General features: G+C 42.8%; 1 protein-coding gene across 3 annotated transcripts in view; it reads left to right on the forward strand.

The window, feature by feature from the left end:
• The first annotated feature begins 580 nt into the window (after window positions 1-580).
• Window positions 581-15,752, forward strand: part of c20h10orf90 (chromosome 20 C10orf90 homolog) — a 224,275-nt gene continuing 209,103 nt past the window's right edge. For all 3 annotated transcript variants that reach the window (XM_068052741.1, XM_068052742.1, XM_068052743.1), the window contains exon 1: window positions 581-812. The gene's annotated coding sequence lies outside the window, so the exon portion shown is untranslated. The remainder of the gene's footprint in view (window positions 813-15,752) is intronic.

Here is a 15,752-nt window from a genome sequence, read left to right on the forward strand (position 1 = left end):
CTCCTTAAGGGTATCTCGGGATGGCCAACAAATAATGCCCACATCCCTAATTGTCCTTAATTCCAATAACTTCCCCACAACAGATGTTGGACTAACAAGTCTAAAGTTTCCTGTTTTCTCTCCCTCTCTCTCTCACTTTTCTTAAATGCTAGAGTTATGAAACCTGACAATGCATATTATTTTATAAAGTTGCAAACAAACATAATTGGCTGTTTGGTTTTGCAGTAAAAATAAAAATAGTGATAGAATTTTGAGAAGAAATTAAAATATACAAAGTGAAACAATGCATAAAGATACATTTTTATCTATTTTATAGAACGCTATTCATTTTTTCATTATGTTATTACATGACTTGAATTCACACTTATCATTTGGTTATTCACCAAAAATAAAATTGGCCAAGTTTCAGAGGATTATGCACATTTTGAAAAAAGATGCCTCAACTTCAGAAAGTCTGTGAATTTATCCTTTAAAGCAGTCTAACAGAAAGCTGAAGCCAGTTTTCCACTGCAAACAAGCTTTCAATGTTAATCATTAAGTGACCCTTAAATGTTATGAATGCATGATTGATTGTGCTCAGTCCTCATAACAGATTGTGTTGAGATCAAACCATTTTCAGAAAAAAATTGATAAGGTTGAGTTCTGTTCTGAAAGAAGAACTAGCTTCATAATTTAGTAGTTTCCAAAAATTAACAGAGCCTCATGATTAGAAACTGTTCAGAAAATGTATGTGCCTTGCTGCATATATGAGGAGGATACTTTCATGCTGCTTGTTAAATATGGAGACAGCCGCTAAACCGGACTTTATATGGGTAAGCTATTTCTTGAAATAAAGGAGTTAGGAATGTTTCCAGATAGCCATGAGTCTCTAAGTCGATGTAGTTAATGTACTGACAAGTAAGTTTTTGACATTAAAAACATTGGATTTAACAGCTGAGTTTTTCATTTTGAGGTGGTATATGTTCCCTTATATATTTCACCTATATGTTTCATGGAGTAAGCCCATTGAATCTGAATTGCTTTTTATGATAGACAGTGGATTGCCTGAGCAATAAGGCAGCACTATTTAAAGAATAATAGACAAACAGTTTGTTGTCGTAGGGATCAGACTATTATTGACATGATCATGGCCATGATAATTGCATGATAACTCTCGTAAACACTTCATCAAATATCTTAGCTGCATGACCTAACCTTTAAAAACTGTGAGCCACCACTGCTTTGGCTGTTTGAGAATATTAAAGAAAGTCATGAGCACTGATCTGTGTCAGGCATGAGAATAAAAAAGCTTGTGACTATGGTTTCTTTCTAAGTAATAACTTCAACCTTGTTCCAAAATGTGATAAATTCTTTCTAAATAGAATCAAACTTCAGGAAAATATTCCAGGTCTTGGTATTTGGAAGTTATTCTGTCCAGGAGAGTACAATTGAACTGCTTTTCAGAGATGCAGGTTTCAGCCCCACTTAGCCAAGTTTCTGAGTTCAACTTTGTCACTATGGTGAACCATCATATAGTGTTCAAGTGCTTTTCTTTGTGAGGAGGCAATTGAGAGGGAATATTGTGATCAGGCTGCTGCTGTATGCTTCCAGTAGGTAGGTAATAGCAGCCAAGATAAAAGCCTGTTTTCCTGACCACCATTTTGACTGTGGCAAGTACAAAGCAAAACATTAACAGAAAGATAAAGGAGGAAAAGAGGGATTCTGTTCACTCGTACTAAAACCAAAGTAAATGTTTAGACTGCATGATACTTTTTGTAAATTTATCATCTATCATCTAATTCATTCTTTTGAAATTGTTCATATTTTTCCTCTCTCTTGTTTCCCCACAATATTCTCTGTGCTTACCACTTTTCTACTGAAGGCAACAATGCTAAGATATGGTTCCATAAGGAGCAGGAGTTCTCCAATACTGTTCCCAAGTTGCTATTGTTAATTTGTGAATAATGGCAGTTAGTGTTAATAAGATATTTGACTGTTATGACCACATGGTGTGGCGTGGGTAGTTCCCACTGTTCAACTCCCAACTTGCTTGCAACAAGTGTGTTTGTATTGGAGTTTAGCCCCTTGTTGTTTTATTTTTCAAATAAACAGACAGCGACAGTGACAGAAGTCAATTGTGTTTTGATCAATACGCCTTATCCCAAAATTGTCACAACCGCATCCATTCACATAATGGCATGCACGCGCGCACACACACACATGCACACACAAGAAGAGACAGATAGAGAAGGGAAAAAAAGGTGACTTTTGGTGGGGGGGCGGGGGGGAGATGGTTACAATAAAACTGTTGAATTCTCTTGGAAATCAAGTTGTCGATGGATGCAGGCCTCAGATGATTGTAGATTTCTTTCTTGATTGAAGATTCTGTTGAAGACGGTGGGTTACTTCTAGCTTTCACCGCTGTATAATGTAGATGCTGGATTCTGCAACATGGTATATGCTTTTACTGGCTGGGCTGGAACACAAACTGTTAGGATATGGCTTTTTTTCTCTCTCTCTCTCTGGCTGTCTTTTTTTAAGGTAAAGCTGTTATCTCTCACTTACTGTTAGGAGCAGGAATAGGCAACGACATGATGCACCATGGACATTTGACAGAATTAGTGATTCAGTCATGGACATGGGGGCAATCAAGCTGTATATAAAGTGTATAGCCAATCTAATGCCATCAAAACACATTTTCCCCAATAAATAAAGTAGCTAAGCATACAAACATCAATGGAGAGCAGCACAACTGTATTAGCTAGCTAACAAGCAAAATAGTATGCAATGCCAATGCAAATTACTTTTGTTGACAGAAAAGAACTAGCTAAATCATGTCACGGGGTGGCAGATGGACCTTATTGGATGCTCTCTGTGGATTCACACTGTCAAGAGTGCAAATTCATCCAATAAACCATGAAACTTAGAGAGGATTCTTAATGTCATTGAGCTGAGGCAATAGAAAAATCAGCAATAGGAAGATGGACCATTTCTCACACTGCTGTTGTCACAAGACAATTTAACTCGTGACAGTCAATGTTTGTGAAACTTCTCCACCTGCTTGTAATATGTATCTGAAGACAGGGCAGCCAACAAAAGGACATTGATCTCCAAATCAGGAAAATGTTACAGGGTGAAGCAGATAGTACTTCAGAAGAGTCATGTAAAATGGAAAACCAGAGTGGGACAGGAAGGGACAGAGAGATTAATGGTAGGGAGCTAAGACTAGTTTATTCATCTTGACAGGCTGTGAAACCAGGTCCTGGATTCTAAAATACAGAAACAACAGAATCTCTCATGGACAAAATGTCATTTGTTCACCAAAGCTAGTGACAAAATTGGATAAACACAATTTCAAATAAAGAGCACCCTTCAATTTCTCCAACAAAACGATTCTCTTAAATTCACTTATGTCTATATCTCAGTCTATCACTGTCTATTCCGATTCAGCTCTGACAAGATAATTATTAACAAAAAGCTTTTCTGCAAAAGGTTGAGCGGTTGTTACTGCATGTATTATTTAGTCACAAAATGTTTAGTCACTATCTGTAAGATTGTACTCCAAACTAATCAATTTATGTCCAAGCCAAATCTATTACATGTTCGCAAAGGTGCACTTTTAACATAATTTAATTATATAATACAGGCAATTTTCAAATGACATTGGCCACTCAGGTTATCTGCCCTCAAACTGGATAGTAATTTATGCACATTGCAGTTACTGAACTTTGACGTACTTATAGCTGTTAGGTAGCTGCTGCATAGCCACTAGGTTATTTTAAAACACAAGGTTAAAGGCTTGAAGCAGGGGTGTCCAATCCTTTTGCGTGGGGGCCACATTACAATTTTTGTCTTACATAAGAGGCTGGTGAGACAATTTCAGAAAGATAAAGGAATTAAAAATTTATCTTACTATTAATCAAAACAACAACAAATATGCATTATTGTCAAGAAGCTTTAAATGAGAAGACTAATTTATTGACTTACTGTCTCTTCCTTATGTTGGACACGGATTTAGTGAGATTCCTTGCTTGCACAAGTAGTCAATGTTTGTGTGTGCACTTGTTGTAGCGACACGCTCTCTCTCCCTCCTCTCTCTCTCTCTGTCTGTGTGTCTCTCTCTCTATGTCTCTCTCTTCCCCCCCCTCTCTGTAGTTCCACCCCCACTCCCCCGTGTCAGCTCCCTTCTCCCTGTCTCTCTCTTTGTCCCCTCTCTCTCCCTGTCCCCCTCTTTCTCTCTGCCCCTCTCCCTGTGCCCTGTCTCTGTCCCCTTTCTCTGTCCCCCTCTCCCTCCCTCCCTGTCTCCCCCTCTCCTTCTCCCCATCTCTGTCTCTCCCCCATCCCCTCTCTTGCTCCTCTGTCCCCCATCCCCTCTCTCCCTTTCCCTGCCCCCCATGTCTCTCCCTGTTCCCCCTCCCTCGCTCTCCCTGTCCTCTCTCTCTCCCCCTGTCCCTCTGTCTCCCTATCCCCTGTCTCTCTCCCTGCCCTTCCATCTCCCTGACCCCCTTTCTCTCTCTCTCTGTCTCTCTCTCTCCCCGTCCCCCCTCTCTCTCCCTGTAACCCCCCTTTATCTCTCAATGTCGCCCCCTCTATCTCTCTCTGTCCCTCCTCTATCTTTCCATGCCCTCCTCTCTCTCTTCCTGTCCCCCCTCTCACTCTCACTCTCCCTGCCCCTTGCTCTCCCTGTCCTCTCGCTTTCTCCCTCTCTGTCGCCCCCTCTTTCTCTCTCCCCCTGTACCCCCCTCTCTCTCCCTCTCCCCCATCCCTCTCTCTCCCCCTGTTCCCTCTCTCTCTCTCTCCTGGTCCCCCTCCATATCTCTCTCTGTCTCCCTGTCCCCCCCTCTCTCACTCTGACCCACTCTCTCTCTGTCCCTCTGTTTGATTCTTGCCCAGTTGGGAGCTCTGCCTTTGTCCCCCTCTCTCTCTGTCCCTCCCTCTCTCTGTCCCCTTTCTCTCTCTCTGTCCCCCTGTCTCTCTGTCCCTCCCTCTCTCTCTCTCTGTCCCCCTTTCGCTCTCAGTTCCTCGCTCTCTCTCCCCCTCTCTCTCCCCCTCTCTGTCCCTCCCACTCTTTCTCCCTCTGTCCCCCATCTCTCTCTGTCTGTCCCTCTCTCTCTGCGTCCCTGTGTCCCTCTCTGTCCTTCCCTTTCTCCCTGTCCCTCTGTCTGTCCCCATCCCTCTGTCTGTCTGTCTCTCTGTCAGCCACTCTCTCTGTCTCTCTCTTTCTGTCCCTCTCTCTCTCTCTCCCTCTGTCTCTCTCTCTGTCTCTGTCTCTCTCTGTCCCTCTCTCTCTGTCCCTCTCTCTCTGTTCCTCTCTCTCTCCGTATCTTTCTCTCGTTTTCTCTCTGTCTCTCTCTCCATCTGTCTCTCTCTCTGTCTGTCTCTCTCTGTTTGTCTCTCTCTCTATCGCTATCTCTCTGTCTCTCTCTTTCTGTCCCTCTCTCTCTTTGAACCTCTCTCTCGCTCTCTCTGTCTCTCTCTGTTTGTCTCTCTCTCTGTCTCTGTCTCCTCTCTGTCTCTGTCTCTCTGTCTCTGTCTCTCTGTCTCTCACTCTCTCTCTCTCTCTCTCTTTTTCTCTCTCTTGGGTCTCTCTCTCTGAAAGTTGCAGAGCGTGGGAACTCTCAGTAGAGCAGTTTTGTGATTGGTCAGTTTTTAAAACAAGTCGCAGCTGTTACTTTCACACTGTCAGGTGCTTGAGCCCAAAAAGTGGCTCCCAATTTGGACAAGTTTGGGCTTTTCGGCAGGCTTTAAAAAAAAATTGGAAGCCGCTAGAAAAGCCTGAACTTGTCCGAATTAGAAGCCGCTGTTTGGGCTCAAGCACCTGTCAGTGTGAAAGTGACAGCTGCAATTTCTTTAAAGTTGGACTGGTTTGGAAGAAGAAGTCAAGGGAAATTTCTCATCCCTGAAATTACCAGTCACGGGCACCAAAATCTTTTACCACGGACACTGGTGTCCGTATTCGGACACTTTGCCGACCCCTGGCTAGGAGACACCTTGGACTCTTCCCCATGGTGATCGCACAATGGCCCAGGACATGGCTACTTCACTTCTTCTTTGTTTCAGAAGACATTCAATTCTGGAATGTTTGAGAATAGGTGTAGGATGGGTTCAATTGGCACCCCTTAGCTTTGAAGATTTGTCCTTTGTCTTTGTCAGACAGTTTGAATACACAAAAAGAGCCCTTTTTCTTTGATGACCATTTTGGACCATTGTTCACTTTTTAAAGACAAAGTCTATTCTTCATAATTCTTCAGAGTTAGTCCATGATTGTTGTATCATCACCCTACTGATGTGCGTGACAAAGAGAGAAAAAAATGAAATTCCTTGGATTTCATGTTAGTGGTGTTTGTTGTTCTTCAGTTTTGAAAGAGGGAAAAAGCAACAGCAAGAAAGTTTAGGTTTTTTCATCATCCTTCCTTTTGATTAGGTGCCATTAAAAAATTACATTTCTTTTGGTTACGTGTTGTCAAATGGGGTTGTAGTTTCTCTCACACCAGTTTGTACTACTTTAAGAATGTTAATCTCAAGGACCATGTGATTGTTGATGAAATTTGTAGTATGTAGATTTCTGTTACTGCTGTTGCAAGGTTGTCTGTTTGTAAAAGCTTTAGCCCCTTAACTACTGCTTCCACAATACATGGTGTTAACCATTCAGGATCTGGCACATTGATTGTTCTTATTTCTAGGGTGATAGTGGGTGATACATTGTGTTTTTCGCCCCTGCGAGTCATCTGGGATTTCCTCCTGCCCCTTGTTCTTGCTGAGTTCTGACTCTTAGTTGTTGGGTTTGATTAGCTTTGGATTTGGAACCTGATCATTTGGTTCTTCAGTAGGTAGATACATGCTGACCTCATTTTTAGTTTCCTTGTGATTTTCACAGGTGTGGTTCACTTACCTTCCCTTTCCCTTTTACTTCAGAGATAGGTGTTTCCCTAATCTGCTCCATGTCCTCTGGGATACCACTGCTTGCAGGTGGTTGTCCAGATTTCCCTGCATGCCCCTGTGGCACTTCAACTAGATGAGGCATCTCCCTCACGCTTCACTTTCTTGTTTGGGAACTTTCCTTGTCCCTATTTAAATCTTTAAAAAAGGTTTCAGCAAATGCTTTTTCTTCAACTTTAGTGGCTTTTATCTTAGCTCCTTTACGTTTCTTTGACTCTACCTGGACCCTTTTAAATTCTTCTGGCTCTATCACCCCCTGTGGGAATTTTGGGACTTTCCCAGCCCTCTGCAGTTGTGCTGAGTTTTGTTTGCACCCCTCAGTTTCTCCAGTCTCAGTGGACTGCTCTGGGCCCTCTGGGTATAATACTGTGCTTCCTGCCAAATCATTGCCCAGCAATAGCTTTATCCCCTGCATGGGCAAACTTGGAATGATTCTAACTGTCACTACACAGGTGACCAACTTACTCTCTAGGTAAATTGTAACCAAGGGTATCTTCAAGCATTTGCCAGTAAGCCCTTTTACTAATACTGTGGTATTTGTTCTGCTTTCTTGTGACATTTCGGCCATTTAGCTGCCAGTTGGGTTTGAAAACAATCGGTATCCCTGAGAAAGGTTATCTCCTTGTCTGGTGCCTGGTGCATTAAAGGAGCCATTTTTCCTTTGTGCAAAAAGTTCTGATATATGTTCCTGAGTGATATTAGATCACAGGCTTACCACTTTCAAAGCCACAGACACAGGCTTGAATGCAGTGTCTCTTGCTGGTTTTTTGGCATACCAACAATTGGCCCAGATTTGCTACATTGGAAACATGTCATACAAACCTCTATTGGTTTATCCCCTGAGTTCCTTCTTTTAGAAGTTGGAGACTGGTCGGGTTTTCCTTCTCAGGTGTCCTTTTCTCTTGAGCCCATCACTGCTTCCTCTGCATCCTTGCTATCTCTCCCTAGCTTGTACGCGTTACTCGACCCAAGTTTATTCGGTTAGGAATTTGGTATTCATGCATAGTTGTCGGCCATTTTAGCTGCTTCCCTTACTCTTGTGACTCTTTGTTCTTCGATGTGGGTTCTTGTACTATTTGGGGTGCTATTTTTAAATTCTTCCAGCAATATCACTTCTCTCAAATTTTTGTACGAGGGTTTTAGCTTCCAGCAATCAAAAGCCAAATGTTCAATTCTTTCGAATTCAATGTAAGTCTATTTGGGTCTTTTTCAGATGTGTTGAAATTTCTGTCTATGTGCTTCCGGTACCTGTGCGTTTGCACTTAGAATTGCAGTTTTAGTTTGTTCATAATCAGAGGAACTTTCTTTTGATAATAGGGAAAAAACTTCAGAAGCCCCAGCCACGAACTTGCCTTGTACGATGAGAATCCAAAATTCTTTTGGCCATTATAGCCTGGTAGCTATTTTCTCAAATGAGATAAAGTATGACTCAACCTCCTCTTCATTAAATTTTAGCACCAGTCCAGAGTGTCTCAGCACATCAAAGGTTTGCTCTGAATTGGGGATAAGGTTTGAGTGGCTGGCAGCATTTTCATTTTGGGTTTGCACTCTCTGTAACTCAAACCTACTTGCTGCTTTCTCTCTTTGCATCCCCCTTTCCTGTTTTCCTTCTGAAACTGCATCTCTTCCCTTTTCAACTGAAACTGTCTTTCCTCTTTTTTCCTTTTGTAGCTGAAATTGTATTTCTTCCTTTTTCATCTGTTACTGTATTCTAGCTAGAATTACTTTTTCAGACTTGGATTCTAGGCTTTCTTCTTTTAGTTCAGGGGTAAGTTTAAAATGGTTGGCCTGATTTTTCACCAGTTCAGGTTTCTTTGCTTTTTGTCTGAAAGTGATTCCCACCTCTGTGTTAAGCTTTCGTAAATCTTCAACACTTAATCTGATTAATTTAGTGTGGGTTATCTCTCCCTGCTCTACAAGCTCCTTAGCATTAAATGTTGCCATCTCTTTTGTTTCTAACACCATAGAGAAAAAAAATGAAGAATATAAGAAAACCTGTTTGTTCATTTTTCCACAATTTTAGAGATCAATTTTCCTCCCGTTTTCCAAATTTCTAATTTTTCTGGTGCTTCAGAACCTGGCTTTGAGCCTCCAATTTGTTACGGCCACGTGGTGTGACAAAGGTGGTGCCCACTGTTCAACTCCCCACCTGACCGCAGTACTTGTATTGGAATTTAGCCCCTTGGTGTTCTGTTTTTCAAATTAACAGACAGCGACAGGGCGTCACTGGCTAGGCCAGCATTTATTGCCCATCCCTAATTGCCCTTGAGAAGGTGGTGGTGAGCTGCCTTCTTGAACCGCTGCAGTCCATATGAGGAAGGTACACCCACAGTGCTGTTAGGAAGGGGGTTCCAGAATTTTGACCCAGCGACAGTGAAGGAACGGCAATCTAGTTCCAAGTCAGGATGGTGTGTGACTTGGAGAGGATCTTTCAGGTGGTGATGCTCCCATGCATTTGCTGCCCTTGTCCTTCTAGTCGGTAGAGGTCGCGGGTTTGTAAGGTGCTGTCGAAGGAAATAAAGTTGTTGATGGATGCAGACCTGAGATGATTGTTGAAATCTTTCTTGATTGAAGGTTCCATTGAAGACAGTGGGTTACTTCTATCTTTCACTGCTCTTTAATATAGATGTCGGATTCTGCAGCAAGGCATGTGCTTTTTCTGCTTGGCTCGAACACAAGCTGTGGATGTTGCTCTTTTCTCTTTTTCTTCCTCTCTGGCTGTCTTTTTTATGGTAAAGCTGTTATCTCACCTCCTGTTAGGAGATGCCCTGGTCTCTCCACATGGTGATCGCACAATCGCCCAGGACATGGCTACTTCACGCCTTCTTTGTTTCAGAAGAAGACATTCAATTCTGGAATGTTTTAGGATAGGTGTAGGATGGGTTCAATTGACACCTCTTAGCTTTGAAGATTTGTCCTTTGTCTGTGTCAGACAGTTTGAATACACAAGAGGCCAATCTCTTTTTCTTTGGTGGCCATTTTGGACCATTGTTCCCTTTTTTAAAAAAGGTTCATTTTTTAAAGACAAAGTCTATTTTTCATAGCTTTTCAGAGTTAGTCCATGATTGTTGCATCATCACACTTCCAGTGTGTGTGACATTGACCTTAGGGGTCTTCACAGTCAACCCCAGTATCCAAGTTTGCACACTTCAATTTTTTTTTGTTGAGTTATCATATTTACTGAGCCTACATCATTTTTCTTTTGCCATTAGAGGAGTATTGAGTATCAATTAAGATTAGCTGATTTCTCCCCCTTAAGAATAAGAATCCTCAGACCAATTGTATTTTCTACCACCTCAGCTGAGATTGACCGACTGAGAACAAATTAAGGATTGAAAATAAGACCTGTGACAGGTCATACTTTGAATTTTCAAGTTATTTTGCTCATCACTCCAACTGTTGTATTTTTATTTGCATCACATATCTACTAAGCCTGAACTATTGCCTAATCTCATTTTTTTTTTGCCATTGGCAGGAAACTAAATATTTCCTCACCTCACTTGGCTCAAACCTAGGTGACATGGGAACAAGCAAATTCTAAGGCTTGGAAAACCAACAATGCTGTAGTCCACAACCTCATTTTCCGTTATCTAATTTAGTAACCTAATTAATTAACCAACTGGTATGTCACTCTTGACTCAGTGGTAATATTGTTGTTTCTGAGATATAAAGGTTGCAGGTTGAAACCCCACTCCATAGATGAGCCCATAATATAGGCTGACACTTCAGTTCAGTGCCTTAGGGGTGGAGCATTGTCAGGGTTACCATATTTTGGACATAAGTTTAAACTGAGACCTGTCTGCCCTCTCCGATGGATGCAAAAGATCCTAAGCAAAGAAAATCAATGGAGCTATCCTGGCCAATGTTTATCCTTTAACAAAGAGCATTGAACAGATCAGCTGAGTTATCTCAATGCTGCTTATGGTACTTTGCTGCTCACACAATTTAGTTGCTATGTTTGCCTACATTACAACACAGGCTGTAAGTCAAAAATACTTCACTGGCTGTGAACTAGTTTTAGTAAGTTAGAGTCTCCTGTGCTTAGTGACACATGAACCAACTGATTTCTTCCACTGCTGTCTGTCCAGAGCAAGATATTTGACTCCATCGAAGTAACATCTTGCCTTGCATCCAGCAGCTTGTGGTTCTTCACAGTTGATGGCTATATTTTCAATAGACTTGCCTTATCTCTCGGTTGTTTCCTTAATAGAAGGCATTTTTATGTGAATAAATCATGAGCCTGACTCACAACCTGCGAGCGGGAGGACAGTTGGACTGGCAAAATAAGAACGGTGACATGAGGAAAAATTTTGTTATGCAGCGAGTGGTTAGGATCTGGAATGCACTGCTTGAGAGTGTGATGGAGGCAGATTCAATCATGGCTTTCAAAAGGGAATTGGATAAGCACCTGAAGAGAAAAAAATTGCAGGAGTACAGGGAAAGGGCGTGAAAGTGGAATGAGAAAAATAGGAGCAGGAGCAGGCTTCAAGCCTGCATCGCCATTCAATACGATCATGGCTGATCATCCAAACTCAGTACCCCATTCCCGCTTTCTCGTCGTGTGTTGCTCTTGAGATTAGGTGAGTTGCTCTTGCAGAGAGCCAGAATGGACGTGACAGGCTGTTTGGCCTCCTTAAATGTTGTAACCATTCTATGATTCCATTATTGAATGGAGAAACGTATTCGAGGGGCCATTTGGCCTACTCTTGCTCCTATTTCTTATGTTCTTATTCCAGTTGTCAGGTATGTATAGCTGATCCAACGAGGTGTAACTCTGCCAATCCAGCTTTAGTGCTCTTCCCCACAATGATGGCCATAATTGGGATAGCCTGAGACTCTAACACCAACAGGGCATCCCAGATACTTCAGCACAAAGTCAGGACCCAGTTTATTCAGGTCCTGGACTTGTTTCTCGCTGTTCTTGCAAATTACAGCTGTCAATTTTTGGGGCCCAGTTTTTTTTATGAAGTTGTTCTCAGTTCTAAACAGGATTGTGATAATCGGGAGAACAAAAACATTATGTAAGAAAAATGCTTTAAATTTTTTTGAGAAAAATATGGAAATAAATAGCCTGGGGGAAAATAAACTGTAAACTAATTGAGGAGAAAGATTGGAGGTATGAAAAAAACAGGGTGAGTAAAGGTAATATTTAACTATTGCCATTAAAATTGTCTCTTAAGTGTATATTTTTGTATCAGAGTTAATGTTACAATGATAACATTTGTGAACTTTACAATCTATTTTAGTTGTGTCTGTTTCAGTTTTAAAGTGGAATTTTTACTATCAGATTATAGCCTGAATGAAATAAGTGTCAAAAGCCTACAAATGATAGTTATTTGCTTATCCTTATACTCTGGACTTGAATTGACTGTAACAGCTAATTTAGCCTGAGTTACAGTGGCATTTTTACTTTTGTAGCAGCATACCAGTGAGTTGGTCATTGCAGAATTAAGAAAGAACTTGCATTTAAATAGCAGCTTACACATCCTCAGGATGCCCCAAAGCACTTTATATCTTCCCTAGAGACTGTAGTTTTTTGTGGTATGTAGGGTTACATGCTTCTATGATCTTCATGCTGGCAGGAGTCTAATTCCTGGTAGACCAAACAAGCCAGACAGGTTGAAAAATAGAAGCGAGACTAAAGGCAATCACCTTAAATCGCTGTCCTCTGATTCTTGATCCTCCTGTCAATGGCAACAATTTCGCCGTATCTATTCTGACCAGATCTCTCATGATTTTGAGCACTTCTATCAAATCTCCTCTTAATCTTCTCTTCTCCAAGGAGAACAGCCCATCTTCTCCAATCTATCCACATAACTGAAGTTCTTCATCCCTGGAACCATTGTGAATCTTTGCTGCACCCTCCCTAACACCTTCACATCCTTCCTGACGTGTGGTTTCCAGGTACAATACTCCAGTCAAGGCTGAACCAGTGTTTTATACAAGATTTATCATAACTTCCTTGCTTTTGTACTCTATGCCCCTATTTAAAGCCCACAATCCCGTATGCTTTATTAACTGCTTTCTCAACCTGTCCTGCAACCTTCAATATACCACGTGCGAGTGAGGCTAGAACCAGGGAGCGAGTGCAGCTGAACATGTGGCTACAGAACTGGTGCAGGAGGGAGGGATTCAGATATGTGGATCATTGGGATACCTTCTGGGGAAGGTGGGACCTGCACAAGAAGGACGGGTTGCATCTGAACTGGAGGGGCACCAAAATCCTGGGTGGGAGGTTTGCTAGAGCTCTTCGGGAGGGTTTAAACTAGTTTGGCAGGGGGATGGGAACCGGAGGTACGGATCAGTGGATGGGGTAGCTGTTGAACAGGCAGATACCGAGTGCAGAGAGTCTGTGAGGAAGGTTAGACAGTTGACAGGGCAAAGCTGCAGCCAGTATGATGGGTTGAAGTGTGTCTATTTTAACGCAAGAAGTGTCAGGAATAAGGGTGATGAACTTAGAGCATGGATCAGTATTTGGAGCTACGATGTTGTGGCCATTACGGAGACGTGGATATCACAGGGGCAGGAATGGATGTTGGATGTTCCGGGGTTTAGATGTTTCAAAAGGAATAGGGAGGGAGGTAAAAGAGGTGGGGGAGTGGCATTGATAATCAGGGATAGTATCACAGCTGCAGAAAGGGAGGTCATCGAGGAGGGTTTGTCTCCTGAGTCATTGTGGGTGGAAGTCAGAAACAGGAAAGGAGTAGTCACTTTGTTGGGGGTTTTCTATAGACCCCCCAACAGCAACAGAGACATGGAGGAACAGATTGGGAGGCAGATTTTGGAAAGGTGCAGAAGTAACAGGGTTGTTGTCATGGGTGACTTCAACTTCCCTAATATTGATTGGAACCTCCTTAGTGCAAATAGTTTGGATGGAGCAGTTTTTGTCAGGTGTGTCCAGGAAGGTTTCCTGACTCAATATGTAGATAGGCCGACTAGAGGGGAGACTATGTTGGACTTGGTGCTTGGCAACGAACCAGGCCAGGTGGCAGATCTATCGGTGGGACAGCATTTCGGTGATAGTGATCACAACTCCCTGACCTTTACTATAGTCATGGAGAGGGACAGGAGCAGACGGGATGGGAAAATATTTAATTGGGGGAGGGGGAATTACAATGCTATTAGGCAGGAACTGGGGAGCATAAATTGGGAACAGATGTTCTCAGGGAAATGCACGACAGAAATGTGGAGGTTGTTTAGGGAGCACTTGCTGCGACTGCTGGATAGGTTTGTCCCGATGAGGCAGGGAAGGGATGGTAGGGTGAAGGAACCTTGGATGACAAGAGATGTGGAACAGCTAGTCATGAGGAAGAAGGAAGCTTACTTAAGGTTGAGGAAGCAAGGATCAGACAGGGCTCTAGAGGGTTACAAGGTAGCCAGGAAGGAACTGAAGAATGGACTTAGGAGAGCTAGAAGGGGACATGAAAAAGTCTTGGAGGGTAGGATTAAGGAAAATCCCAAGGCGTTCTACACTTATGTGAGGAACAAGAGGATGGCCAGAGTGAGGGTAGGGCTGATCAGGGATAGTGGGGGGAACTTGTGCCTGGAGTCGGAGGAGGTAGGGGAGGTCCTAAATGAATACTTTGCTTCAGTATTCACTAGTGAGAGGGACCTGGTCGTTTGTGAGGACAGTGTGGAACAGGCTGATATGCTCACACAGGTTGAGGTTAAGAGGGAGGATGTGCTGGAAATTTTGAATGATATGAGGACAGATAAGTCCCCGGGGCCAGACGGGATATACCCAAGGATATTATGGGAAGCGAGGGAAGAGATTGCTGCGCCTTTGGCGATGATCTTTGCATCTTCACTGTCCACTGGAGTAGTACCGGATGATTGGAGGGTGGCAAATGTTGTTCCCTTGTTCAAGAAAGGGAATAGGGATAACCCTGGGAATTATAGACCAGTCAGTCTTACGTCGGTAGTGGGCAAATTATTGGAGAGGATTCTGAGAGACAGGATTTATGATTATTTGGAAAAGCATGGTTTGATTAGAGACAGTCAGCATGGCTTTGTGAGGGGCAGGTCATGCCTCACAAGCCTTATTGAATTCTTTGAAGATGTGACAAAACACATTGATGAAGGAAGAGCAGTAGATGTGGTGTATATGGATTTTAGCAAGGCGTTTGATAAGGTTCCCCATGGTAGGCTCATTCAGAAAGTAAGGAGGCATGGGATTCAGGGAAAGTTGGCTGTCTGGATACAACGTTGGCTGGTCCATAGAAGTCAGAGGGTGGTAGTAGATGGAAAGTATTCAGCATGGAGCTCGGTGACCAGTGGCGTTCCACAAGGATCTGTTCTGGGACCTCTGCTCTTTGTGATTTTTATAAATGACTTGGATGAGGAAGTGGAAGGCTGGGTTAGCAAGTTTGCCGTTGACACAAAGGTTGCTGGAGTTGTGGATAGTGTGCAAGGCTGTTGTAGGTTGCAATGGGACATTGACAGGATGCAGAGCTGGGCTGAGAAGTGGCAAATGGAGTTCAACCTGGAAAAGTGTGAAGTGATTCATTTTGGAAGGTCGAATTTGAGTGCAGGCTTAAAGACAGGATTCTTGGTAGTGTGGAGGAACAGAGGGATCTTGGGGTCCATGTCCATAGATCGCTCAAAGTTGCCACCCAAGTTGATAGGGTTGTTAAGAAGGCGTATGGTGTGTTGGCTTTCATTAACAGGGGGATTGAGTTTAAGAGCCGCGAGGTTATGCTGCAGCTCTATAAGGCCCTGGTTCGACCACACTTGGAATATTGTGTTCAGTTCCGGTTGCCTCATTATTGGAAGGATGTGGAAGCTTTAGAGAGGGTGCAGAGGAGAGTTACCAGGATGCTGCCTGGACTGGAGGG

The sequence above is a fragment of the Heterodontus francisci genome, chromosome 20, assembly GCF_036365525.1.
Source record: "Heterodontus francisci isolate sHetFra1 chromosome 20, sHetFra1.hap1, whole genome shotgun sequence".
NCBI classification, from domain to species: Eukaryota; Metazoa; Chordata; class Chondrichthyes; order Heterodontiformes; family Heterodontidae; genus Heterodontus; species Heterodontus francisci.